Genomic DNA, 13,180 nt, shown 5'->3' with positions numbered 1-13,180 from the left:
AACACTCACAACCTCTACGAAAGCCTAACCAAATGTGGGTGTGTGAGCCCCCAAATGCTTGAGAACATGGGCCTGGCTGGAGTCCTTCCCAAACTACTACCAAGGTCATGAAACTACACAAGGAAACGCCCACAACCTCTAAGAAAGCCTTACCAAATGTGGGTGGGTGAGCTCCGAAATGCTTGAGAACATGGGCCTGGCTGGAGTCCTTCCCAAACTACTACCAAGGTCATGAAACTACACAAGGAAACGCCCACAACCTCTATGAAAGCCTTACCGAGTCTGGGTGTGAAGGAAGACCCGGAATGGATGAGAACATGGGCTTGGCTAGAGTCCTTCCCAGTACCTTTACGTTTGCGAATCCTGAGGCAGAGAGAGGAAGAGAAGTGATGGAGATGAGATTAAAGCCTGAGAGTTATAATGAAGACCGGAGAGGTATAATAAGAAGGGTAACTCAAGCCTAGGCATTTACTCACTATCTCACGGCTTATCTATCTATTAATCGCCGTATCAATCTATCAGGGAGACGGTATCAGGTAAATGTCTTAAGCTAATGATTTCCGCGCAATAAAATATTTAGACCTGAGATTTCTCTTTAAATGTATCTTTTTTTTTTGTCGAGAGAGAGAGAGAGAGAGAGAGAGAGAGAGAGAGAGAGAGAGAGAGAGAGAAACAAAAAAAGTAACAAGACCGAAAGAAAACTGTAAAGAAGAAAAAACAAGAACCAAACCAGAACTATTTCCTCCTCCTCCTCCTCTTCCTTGTCCTCCTCATCCTCCTCTTCTTCCTCCTCCTCTTGCTCCACCTCCTCGTCCTCGTCCTCCTCCTCTTCCTATTGCTTCAACTCCACCACTACTATCTTCTCCTCCTCCTCCTCCTCCTCCTCCTCCTCCTCTTCCTTGTCCTCCTTCTTCTCCTCTTCTTCCTCCTCCTCTTGCTCCACGTCCTCGTCCTCCTCCTCTTCCTATTGCTTCAACTCCACCACTACTATCTTCTCCTCCTCCTCCTCTTCCATGTCCTCCTCCTTCTCCTCTTCTTCCTCCTCCTCTTGCTCCACCTCCTCGTCCTCGTCCTCCTCTTCCTATTGCTTCAACTCCACCACTACTACCTTTTCCTTCTCCTTCTCCTCCTGCTCCTCCTGCCGCTGCTCCTGTAAGACCACCTGCCCCCGCTGCTGGTCGGGCGCCGTAATGGCATGCCGCCGAGGCCTCCGGGCGGGTCGTGCCGGCATGCGGGCCATAACAGGTTCCTTCGGTCCGCTAATTCTTCGGCCCCGAGCCAGACGATAACGGATAATTGTCCTCTGATTATTTGGCAAGTGGCAGAAAGGAGGAGGAGGAGGAGGAGGAGGAGGAGGAGGAGGAGGAGGAGGAGAAGGAGGAGGAAGAGGAGTTGGAGGTGGAGGAGAAAAAATATCAGAACGAGGACAAGGAGGAAGTAGAGGAAGAAGAGAAAAAGAAGAGAAAGCGAAGGGAAAGAATTATATAAAGGAGGAAAAGGAGGAGGAGAAGAAGGAGGAGGAGACGGAGAAGAAGGAGTAGGAGTAGGAGGAGGAGGAGGAGGAGGAGGAGGAGGAGGAGGAGGAGGAGGAGGAGGAGGAGGAGGAGGAGGAGGAGGAAGACAGGATATATGAAACTAAGCAATGCCAAAGCATAAGAACATAAGAACGTAGGAGTCTGCAAGAGGCCGGTAGGCCTGTACAAGGCTGCTACTTTGAACATAAGCTCCCGTGAATCTAACCCCACCTAATATCGCTGTCCATGAATTTATCTAATCTGTTTTTGAATGTGGCAATTGTATTGGCACTCACCACATGACTGCTAAGCCTATTCCACTCATCTACCACTCTGTTAGAAAACCAATTTTTGCCTATGTCCCTGTTGAATCTGAATTTATCCAGTTTAAACCCATTACTACGTGTCCTACCCGGTTCTCTTACCAACAAAACCTTACGAATATCTCCTTTATGAAAGCCCTTCATCCATTTTTTTAGAAACCTCGATCATGTCTCCTCGCACCCTTCGCCTTTCTAGAGAATGCAAGTTTAACTGTTTGAGTCTTTCCTCGTATGGCAAGTTTCTTAACCCCTGAATCATCTTAGTCATCCTCCTCTGCACCGATTCCAACATTTTGATATCCATTCTATAGTAAGGTGACCAGAACTGAACCACATAATCAAGATCAGGTCTAACTAATGCTAAATATAGCTTGAGGAAGACTTCGGCGCTTCTGTTGCTGACGCTCCTTGAAATGAAACCAAATACCCTGTTTGCTCGATTTCTAGCTTGAATGTATTGTGCCCTTGGACGGAGATCAGAGTTCACTAAGACCCCTAAATCCCTCTCGCACCCAGACCTGCTTATGAGTGTCATTTAAGCAATAGTTATTTATTTTATTTTTTACGTCGTGGCCTATAACGCCGGTAGGCTTCTTCCCGGTGGATCCTAATGGTCGGCCCATGGATTCTTTCCGGTGGGGCCTGATGGTCGGCCCAGCCCGTTCTGGCGCAGGCGAGTGTTTATAGTGGCGCCATCTTGCATTGCCTCATGCTGCCCTCCCGGAGCTCATCTAGAGTCCGGGTTGATATGTGGTCTTCTGGACAGCATGTGGGTAGCTTTAAGCCACTCGGCGGCGGCTGAAAAATCCCAGCTTGGTGGCACCGGGCAGGGATTGAACTCGCGTCGTCCTGAACACGGCGCCGTCACGCTATCCATTCAGCCACCGCCGTTGTATTCCAACGGTGTTAAGTGTCGTGGAATTTATACAAAATCTTTGTTATTATCCTGAAAACTAAACAATCTTAACACTATATGACCTTATTGGATTATCCAATTATTTAATCAAATTCATTTGAAGGTAGTAAATAGCTGACATATGAGAGGAAGCAAGAAGTCTTGAGAGGGTGTGGCAGAGATGTAGGGCGGGGCTGACCCGCATAGGCCTACACCCCACTGGCCAGTTTCAAACGGAATTACTACGGTCATTTTTTTATCAAGGCGAAAATGCAAATTTTATTCGAAATTATTACCAGGTAATGTGAACCACCATATAATCACTAACTCGAGTTTCTATCTTCGAAATATGCTGTGTCAAGTACAAATTTCAACGAGTAAAGAGATTATGAAATAATGCACTGGTTTGTCTCGATGTGTTGACATCAGTCGCACAGGTCAGCAACACCGGCACGTGTTCGGCTGCACGCTACTTCATATTTTTTCACATATTTACCGCAGATTAAGACAAATTGCACTAAACACATGAAAACATGTAATTATCAACTTTTTTCAAATAAAAAATCTACTCAATTGACTTACAGCATGAGTGTATGCGTTGTGGTAGTCGTCTAGCCTGGTCACAATACACCAGAAAAAAACTATACATTAATAGTATTTTCCCAATCTATATTTATGAAACTAATGAATATAAGTAGTCATGGAAAAAAAAAATAGGTAGAGTGCATCTGAACGCATGCCTGAGTTGTCAACAAATCGAGACTTACCGGCACATTACTTCATAATAAGGAGCAGCGTTTAGCGGGCTTTTTTTTCTACACTTTTTATGCCTTTGAGCTGTTTCCTTTCCTGTTTCCTTTCCTGTAAAAAAAAATCTTTACACGTTATAATTCTTAATTGAAATATCATATATAGGTGGGAGAAATGAGCTATATAGTAAATATTTTGGTTCATATTAGCTGGTAATTATTTCATATAAAAATTATGTATCATGACATCGTATATTAAACCAACCAGCTATGAAAAAACTTTCTGTGCAAAAAGGGCACCTCTGCGGGTAAGAAGAGCATTTTCGCCTCGATTAAAAAGACAGAGCCACGGAAAGGGTGCCTGCAAAAAAATTGCACGGAGGAACCCCCAGAGATGGCGGCATGGGGTGTGCGAGGCAATGCGCCCCCCGGCGTACGTCCAAAGTGTGGGTGTGACGGGAATCCCAACCGTGCCCAATGATCCGTGAACAGGTGAACTCGGGGCTCAAAACGAGGAGGGACTGGCTGGTGGCCGAGCCCAACACGTGATCAGACCATGGCGAATAACACACACACACACACACACACACACACACACACACACACACACACACACACACACTACGCTGCTTTAATATATTATCCATCTCTCTGAACGTCCCAAACAGATGAAACACTAAACACAGCTTTCTGGCCTGTAATTATTGTCTTAACTTCCAACTGACGAAAGTAAACGGCAAGCAAACACAACCTGAACTTTTCATTATATTGCCTCGCCTTCACCGCGCCCGAGATAACTTGAATGGAACGTCCTACAAATACTGCCTTCGTTTCTGCTGAATATATTGACCCGAGAATTAGAAGAAGTTACCATTTTTAACAATTATTTCTGCGGATGATTTTTGTTTTTATTCATCTATACGTCAAAAAGGTTAGAATCAGCTGATCACACACACACACACACACACACACACACACACACACACACACACACACACACACACACATAAGAAAATCATCTATAACAGCACTGCAATTATGTATCACACGAGAATGCATTTACCACCACCACCACCGCCACCACCACCACCACCGCCGCCACCACCACCACCGCTCTTCTTCCTTCTCTTCCTCGCTCTTCCAGGTCTATTCTTCCTCTTTTTACCTTCATCCTTCCTTTACTTCTCTCTCTTTTCATCCTGCTCCGTCTCCTCCTTCTCCCTCCGCATTAAATTATACTCTTTCTGCACCTTTTACTCCTCCCTACTCGTTCTTCAATTCTTTCGTCACGTGCCCTCCTCCTCCTCCTCCTCCTCCTCCTTCACCACCAGAGGCCGCGATTCACAACACGATATGAGGAAGGGAAGCGAAGGAGAGGCATCCGGCATTTCATTCTTTTTCCTTTACTGTCAGATTGCGGTTACTTCGAGGAAAACGACGAGAAGAGGAGGAGGAGGAGGAGGAGGAGGAGGAGGAGGAGGAAAAGAGGACGTAAGTGATAGACTGAAAGAGATAAGAGAACACGAAGGAAAAGGAGGAGGAGGAGATTGAAGAAATGGAGGAGAAAGTGGAGGAGGAGGAGGAAAAGAGGACGTAAGTGATAGACTGAAAGAGATAAGAGAAGACGAACGAAAAGGAGGAGGAGATTGAAGAAATGGAGGAGAAAGTGGAGGAGGAGGAGGAGGAGAAGGAGGAGGCGGAGGAGGAGGAGGAGGAAGAGAGTACCTAAGTGATAGACTAAAAGAGATAAGAGAAGACGGAGGAAAAGGAGAAGACGCAATACTCAGTGCTCTAGAGCAGTGGTTCCCAACCTACGGTTCGTGAAAAAAATTCAAGAGGTCCATTGCTGAACGGAACGGCTGCTTCCATATAAATAGGCCTACAGTTTAATCAGCATGACAATGCAAGGCATTTTTTTTTATCAAGATCAAGATCAAGATCAGAAGGCATTCCTTTTTTTTTTAAATCTTCTAATGAGTTTGCTGGTTTAACGTATTTCGCTGTAGGGGTCCACAGGTGAAAAAAGTGACTGGAAAAGGAGGAACGGGACAAAAAAGGTTGGGGACCACTGCTCTAGAGGGAAAAGCAGAGCGGGAGGAGTAGGAGGAGGAAGAGAAGTGATGGAAGAAAGTAGGGAAAGGAGGATAAGGAGAGGCAGAGGTCCATATTCTTCAAGGTATCGGGCTCCCATTACGACTACAGAGAACATTAACAGGGTTTTCATCGGTGAATTTCCCGTTCAAGGAGAGAAGTCGTGTAGAGCATCACAAAATAGTCCAGGGAGATCCCAACAACATCTACAGGAGGCTTTACCAGTAGGCGAATTGAGGTGTTGAACTGTTACAGAAAACGGGACAAAACAATGTGAGCTGTGAAAATGTTGCAGCAATAGTGTATCATTTTATTCAGCTTTTCTTACTCTTCTAATTTCGACTGGCTTATTTTTACTCTTACTCCCTTTGTGTCACATGTAAATTAACTTTATTCCTGATCATTCGTCTTCTCTTTACGAGCTTTACTTTTACTTTATTCATTCATTCATTCGTTCTTTTTCTTTCATTTTTTTCTTTTCGTTCTTTTTCGTCACTGACTTCTCTCCTTTTGTCATTCATAGTTTTGTTCTTGTTCTTATTTTTCTTACTATCATTTCACAACTTTCTTATTCATATCCTTTCCTTGTACTTACTTCTTCTCCTTCTTTTACCTCTACTACTACTTCTTCTTCTTCTTCTTCTTCTTCTTCTTCTTCTTCTTCTACTACTACTACTACTTCTTCATCTTCTTCTTTTTCTTCTTCTTCTTCTTCTACTTTTGTCATTCATAGTTTTGTTCTTATTCCAATTCTTCTGACTATCATTTCACTTTTTTTATTCTTGTCCTTTCCTCGACTTCATTCTTCTTCTTCTTCTTCTTCTTCTTCTTCTTCTTTTTCGTCCTCTTCTATTACCGTTCCTAGTTTTGCTTTTATTCTGATTCTTACTGCCATTTCTTTCCCCCTCCCTCCTTCCATTGCAAGTTTGTTTTGTTCTTCCTCTCCGTCTTGTGCCATCATTTCCTAACTTTCTCTCATCCTTTCAAGGCTTTATATTATAGTCAATGCTGAACTCTTAGTACAGATTCTCTTAGTCTTCTCTTCCTTCTTCTCTTAGTCGTTGTTGACATCAGCATTCCGTAACGCTTTTCTCTCTTCCTTTTCTGGGCATAATGGTGATGGTGCTAGTAGTAGTAGTGGTGGTAGTAGTAGTAGTAGTAGTAGTAGTAGTAGTAGTAGTAGTAAATAATAATAATAATACCAATAATATCAACGAGGATGTAAATAAGAAACATTCGAAGCTTAACATTTCGAAACAATGAATCGAACACTTGAATCAAAACACAGAGACGGGAGGGAGGGAGGGAGGGCAGGGGGGAGGGGATAATGGCTGAGAGAAGGAGGGATGGAGGGATGGAGAGTGAGTAAGGGAGGGAGAGGAGGAAGACGGAGGGGGGAGGAAGAGAGGGAGAGGGGGAGGAAGTAAGAGGGAGAGGAGGAAGAGAAGGGAGAGAGGGAGGGAGGAGGGATAGATGGAGGGATGGAGAGGGAGTAAGGGAGGGAGAGGATTGAGGGAGGAAGGGGGAGGGAGAAAGAGGGAGAGGGAGGGAGAGGGAGGGAGGGAGAGGGAGGGAGAGAGAGGGAGAGGGAGAGGGAGTGGGACGGAGAGGGAGGGAGGGAGTGGGAGGGAGGGGGAGGGAGAAAAGAAGGGAGAGCGGGAGTGGATTTCTGTAAACAAAAAGATGGCACCATTAAATCTTTCGTGTGCTATTTATAGAGAGAGAGAGAGAGAGAGAGAGAGAGATTTCATTCAATTGCTTCATTTTGATGGTGAAAGATGAAGGAGCGACCGAGGACGGTGCCAAGGTGAGTCTCTCTCTCTCTCTCTCTCTCTCTCTCTCTCTCTCTCTCTCTCTCTCTCTCTACTTCAAAAGAACAGTTAATGGATAAGAGGAGGGGGAGGAGGAGGGGGGAGAGGAGAAATATCAGAACGAGGACAAGGAGGAAGAGGGGGAGGAAGAGAAAAAGAAGAGAAAGCGGAGGAAGAGAATTAGCGAAGGAGGAAAAGGAGAAAGAGGAAGAGGAGGAGGAGCAGGAGGAGGAGGAGGAGGAGGAGGAGGAGGAAGATGAGGAGGAGGAGACGGAGGAGGAGGAGACGGAGGAGGAGGAGGAGGAGGAGGAGGAGGAGGAGGAGGAGGAGGAAAAAGACGAAGAATATGACGACGAGAAAAAGGACGAGAGGAAGGATAAGAGAAAAATAATGCATGAACAACATTATCTTAAATTTATCATCTTATTATTTTTGTTTTGTTTTCCATTAATTTCCTCTTTTCGTTTTCACCCACAACACCGTCATCGTGATCATAATGATGTTCAAAATCATCATCATTTATTGCTAAATTAGATTCCTCGAAGTTTATCGTTCCATATCGTTTCCATCATCTATTTTTCTTTCCCATAAGCTGGATATACAGAGGCTTCGTCCATCCCTGTATGACATCCTACGTGTGTGTGTGTGTGTGGGGGGGGGGGGGGGGGGTATGGGGCGTATACAGGCAAAGCTCTTTTAGACAGTCAAAGGCTCTTCCCTTCATCAACTTTCCTCTTTTTACTAGTTCTGTTCTAACCCTTACATTTTGCCGCAATGATGCTTTACTTTTTATCTTGTATAGTTATTTTCACGCTAGCTCTTCTGGGAACTCTAACTGCATGCCTCCACCCAGCCCGCGGCCTCGCTGAACACGATTTCTTTTTTTTTACTCGTAGGTGCTGCCTGAAGTGCAGATAGGCTCTCGTGAGGGTTCTCTTGGACGACCTCAGCAGGCTAGAGGCGCAGGAGAATTTTGTTTTTATACAGTGGCTGCCGTCATGTATGCCTCTTGCTTGGCCCATGCTGCCCCTGGTACTCCACTTGAACGAAGTCGCTAAGTTAGGGTTGACTGAAGATCTGGGCAGCATGTGGGTAATCTTTCGCCAATCGGAGATGACTGAAAATTGTCAGCGTGCTTCGGTGGGAGTCAATCTAGGTCCTCAGGCTCACCATGCTCGCAGGATGACCACTCGACCACCGCCTCCCCTTTTACGCTAACTCATCTCTATCCTGTCCAACCTCATGATGCAGAATTATCCAGTATATTGATGCTTTCACCTGCTTCACTGGTAAGATCTGGAACAGCCTTCCTTTGTCTGTATTTATCTTTTCCTACGACTTGAACGCTTCCACGACTGTCCCTCTGACTTGATTGTTCTTCTGGAAACTTGTCACACTCAGTCACTGTTTCACTCACTCGCTCGATCACTCGCTCACTTTCTTACCTATTTCCTTACACTATCTTACCTACTTTCTTTCACACAACCCCTACACACACACACACTTACATATTCTTTCATTCCCACTCACTCCTTTAAGCTTCCACTCTCACTACCGCCCCCAGTCACGCACCAGCAACACTTTCCCTCGTCCCTTCCCTGCGGGGCCGAGATGGAGGCGGCGCGACGAATCCTTCAAGGGCGCCAGGAGTACCCCACCAAATGACTCACTCACACAAACCGACGTACAAATCATGCAAATACACTCCCGCGCCCGCTATAATTTCCTGCAGAATTTATTGGTGGGAGAATAGTAAGCGGAGACCCGGAGGAAGGGGGGAAGGAGGAGGAGGAGGAGGAGGAGGAGGAGGAGGTACACAACGAAACACTTTGATAACTATGATTCTACTTATTACTTATGCTACCTATCTTCCCTCCTTCCTCCTCCTCCTCCTCCTCCTCCTCCTCCTCCTCCTCCTCCTTTGATTAATGAGAGTCAGGTGTCCCAGGTTCCCGCACAGGTGAGCTACATTGCTTATTCTGCAAGGTGCAATTAGGGGCAGGTGCGTGCTGGTTTTGTGTACAGGTGTTAAGTGGAGATTTACAAGATTGGCACAGGAGGAGCAGGAGGAGGAGGAGGAGGAGGAGGAGGAGGAGGAGAGGGCAGCGGTATTAACGGTGGTAGAGATACAGGTGTTAAAATTGGAAAAGCATAAAAGGTGATGGAGAAGAGTAACTTGAGGAGAAGGAGGAGGAGGAGGAGGAGGAGGAGGAGGAGGGAAAGGAGGAGGGGGGGGGTAAAGAAGAGGTAAAATCAACACACTCAGCGAACCTCTACATATTTTTTCTCATAACATCTCAATGATACACACACGTTTTACTCATTTTTTTTCTTTTTTCCACTTCCCTACACACACACACACACACACACACACACACACACACACACACACACACACACACACACACACCTATCCACACACCCCACAACACCAACCTTTCACCCACCTTACCTGTCCACATAATTACCCACCTGCCCACCTGTCAATACCCACTCTGCCCCGTCCTCTTAAATCCTGGCGCGCACGTATTAATGAGAGATGCTAATGAGCGACTTTCGTACCGTCCTGACCCGGGGACTGTTGGAGGGTACACGGCTGATTACCATTCGTGCCATCTGAGGCCAGGGACGGCATGTGGTATGTGGCGTGAGGTATGTGTGGTGTGTGGCGGTGGTTGTGGAAGTGGAAGGGGAGGGGATGGGGTGTATAAGTGTGTGTGTGTGTGTGTGTGTGTGTGTGTGTGTGTGTGTGTGTGTGTGTGTTGGTATGTGTGTGCTTCAGAGATGCTGTGTTGATGTGTTTTTTTTTAGTGTGTTTGCTGCTGCTGCTGGTAATGATGATGATGATGATGATGGTGGTGTGTTTGAGAGATGCATTCCTTGATATGTTAGTGATGATGGTGATATTTTTGGGGTGATGATAATGATGATGATGATGATGGTGAAAATTATGATGATGATGATGACTAGCTAGCCTAGCTGTTCGTCATTCTTTTCGGGATGGTCGATGAATAGATATCTGGGGAAGGCTGGGGAAGGCAAGATGTGGAAACCCGGATGTTACACTGGCCCTGTGTGGGATAATGAATTCTTACGCACCACAGGTTCAAAGGACCAATGGGACGGAGATGAGCACCGCCGCCACGCGCAGCTGTAGGGTGTACTTTCTACTTTACCTTTTTATCCTCTTTGTGCCTCTGTTACAGAATGCATAGAGATTCCCTCGAACCAGTTCACAAATGAATGATTAAAATGCTCCAAGGACTTTGATTTTACAGCCGGAGAACAATTAAAAACCTTAACTTACACTCTTTTCAAATAACTTGACTTCGAGGAGATGCAAATGAGGTTTCTGAATAGGTTAAAGGGATTGGCAAGGGAGTTCCTGATGAAACGTATATAAAAAAAAACCACAGATAAAAGTACAAACAACAACGGATACAAGTTAGATGAATTTAGGTTGAGGAAAGAAACGGCAAAGGATTTTATCACGAACAGGTGACAGGTGAATGGAACAAAATGGGCAGACACCACTGAACGATTTCCGTAGAGGTTAGACACATTTATGGCTGGGAAGGGAGTTTGGCGAATCATCCATTCCCGGGAGGTGCCGTGTGTACGCCGACTGGCCTCCTGTGGTCTGCATATATCCTTCTGCACCCTCCTGTAAATAGTGGTTATGTCGACGGCTTCGCACACTTCGGAGCTTTTTTTCCCTATAGTTATCTTGCGCTGGTTTAGCCTAGAGGCCCCCCCCTCCCCCTTCCCCCAAGGTAACAGGGTGGGGGGCTTCCTGGTTAGTTTGGTGTAAAGGACTATAAAAGCCTTAACAACGCAGTGATTTGCGCCCTTAAAGGTATGCCATTCAGCTCTAGACTCGGGACCATGCAATGTCAACTCCAAGCTGCCCAAAACGGCGTGTCCGAAACCGAGGTGACGTGTTAAGCCGAACCCCTATACACGTGTATCCACTACCTGGACCAATGGCAAACAAAACCCACTACGAGCTCCTGGGCGTGACGCCCGAGGCCACCCTGCAGGAGATCAAGAAAGCCTACCACCGCCTCGCCCTCAAAATTCACCCTGACAAGAACCCGAATGACGCGAACGCTAACACAAAATTCCAGCAGCTGCAGCAGGTGATGGAGACGCTCTCCGACCCCGACTCACGGGCCCGATACGACGCGCGGATAAGGAGCACGGCCAGTCAGGCCAAGGCTCCGGGGAGGAAGCCTTCCTACTCGGCCTCTTCTTCTTCGGCTTCCTCCTCCTCGTACGCGTCCTCCTCCTACCACTCCTCCTCCTCCTCCTCCTCTGAAGGCTCCTTTTCAACACCGAAATCTAAATCAAAATCGTTTCACAAAAATAAACAGAAAAGAAACAAGGAGACTGAAGTAGGCTCGACGGCCTACATGTGGCACCTCCTATTTCCCTTCAGATATAAGACGATCGCAATAAACAACACCTCGCCCAAGGAGAAGAAGGCCAGGAAGAGGAAGCGGTACCGACAAAACAAGAAGAAGGCGGCGTCGTTTCACTAAGAAGGGACGCCGGGATGGCAAACAGGAGTGAGGCGTCAGGAAGGCTTTTGAACCTTCATCATTCTATCAGTTCTCTCTTTTTCCTTTCTTACTGACTCATTCATTATGTTTCCCAGGTCCATATTTAGCATTAGTTAGACCTCATCTTGATCAGTTCTGGTCACCTTACTATAGAATGGATATCAAAATGTTAGAATCGGTGCAGAGGAGGATGACTAAGATGATTCGGGGGTTAAGAATCTTGCCATACGAGGAAAAACCCATACAGTTAAACTTGCATTCTCTAGAAAGGCGAAGTGTGCGTGGAGATATAATCGAGGTTTATAAATGGATGAAGGGCTTTAATAAGGGGGATATTCGTAAGGTTTTGTTGGTAAGAGAACCGGGTAGGACACGTAGTTATGGGTTTAAACTGGATAAATTCAGATTCAACAGGGACATAGGCAAAAATTGGTTTAATAACAGAGTGGTGGATGAGTGGAATAGGGTGAGCAGTCATGTGGTGAGTGTCAATACAATTGTCACATTCAAAAATAGATCAGATAAAAACATGGACAGCGATATTAGGTGGGGTTAGATTCACGGGAGCTTAGGTTCAAAGGAGCTGCCTTGTACAGGCCTACCGGCCTCTTGCAGACTCCTACGTTCCTATGTTCTTTTGTTATTATACGAATTCCTCTCTCTTTTTGTTCTTCTGGCCTCTCTCTCTCTCTCTCTCTCTCTCTCTCTCTCTCTCTCTCTCTCTCTCTCTCTCTCTCTCTCTCTCTCTCTCTCTCTCTCTCTCTCTCTCTCTCTCTCTTCTTCCCTGCAGCCTTCCCCCTACAAGCCCACCTGTGTACCTTCACTTTGCACGCTAATCAACCCTGCCTTGTCAAATTCGCACCTGCCCTTCCCATACACACCTGACTCGTCCCTAACCACGACCGCAAATAACGTAAACTCTCCTTTCTTTGCGGTGAAGGAGACACTCAGGGCTGAACTCATTAAGCAGGTGCCGGTAACATGTTGCTCTCATTAGGGAATCAGATGCCACAACGAAAGGATTGATTAGTGTCTCAGGGAGGTTGAAATGCTCCGTTTTCGAAAGAGCTTAACGCCTATATAATAAGATCAGTTGCGACGATTTATATAACTTTTTCTTTAGGGGAGCAGTATTTTTTTTTTGTGGGAGGAAGGCTTTATTTTTTTGTTTGCTCTTGACTGCATCCTATGTTGTAAAATAAAAATATATCCAAATAGTAGATTCAGTTCCTTAC

The 13,180-nt window shown here is 45.9% G+C and overlaps 1 long non-coding RNA gene across 1 annotated transcript in view; it reads right to left on the bottom strand.

Annotated features, from left to right (window-relative positions):
* Nucleotides 1-278: 278 nt before the first annotated feature.
* The window catches only part of LOC127006631 (uncharacterized), a 49,830-nt gene continuing 36,928 nt past the window's right edge, over nt 279-13,180 (bottom strand). The window contains exon 3 of the long non-coding RNA XR_007759680.1: nt 279-363. This is a non-coding gene — a long non-coding RNA (uncharacterized LOC127006631). The remainder of the gene's footprint in view (nt 364-13,180) is intronic.

This window comes from Eriocheir sinensis, chromosome 33, assembly GCF_024679095.1.
Source record: "Eriocheir sinensis breed Jianghai 21 chromosome 33, ASM2467909v1, whole genome shotgun sequence".
NCBI classification, from domain to species: Eukaryota; Metazoa; Arthropoda; class Malacostraca; order Decapoda; family Varunidae; genus Eriocheir; species Eriocheir sinensis.
Note: the sequence above shows the minus strand (reverse complement) of the source record. Positions and strands in the feature narration are given on the sequence as shown.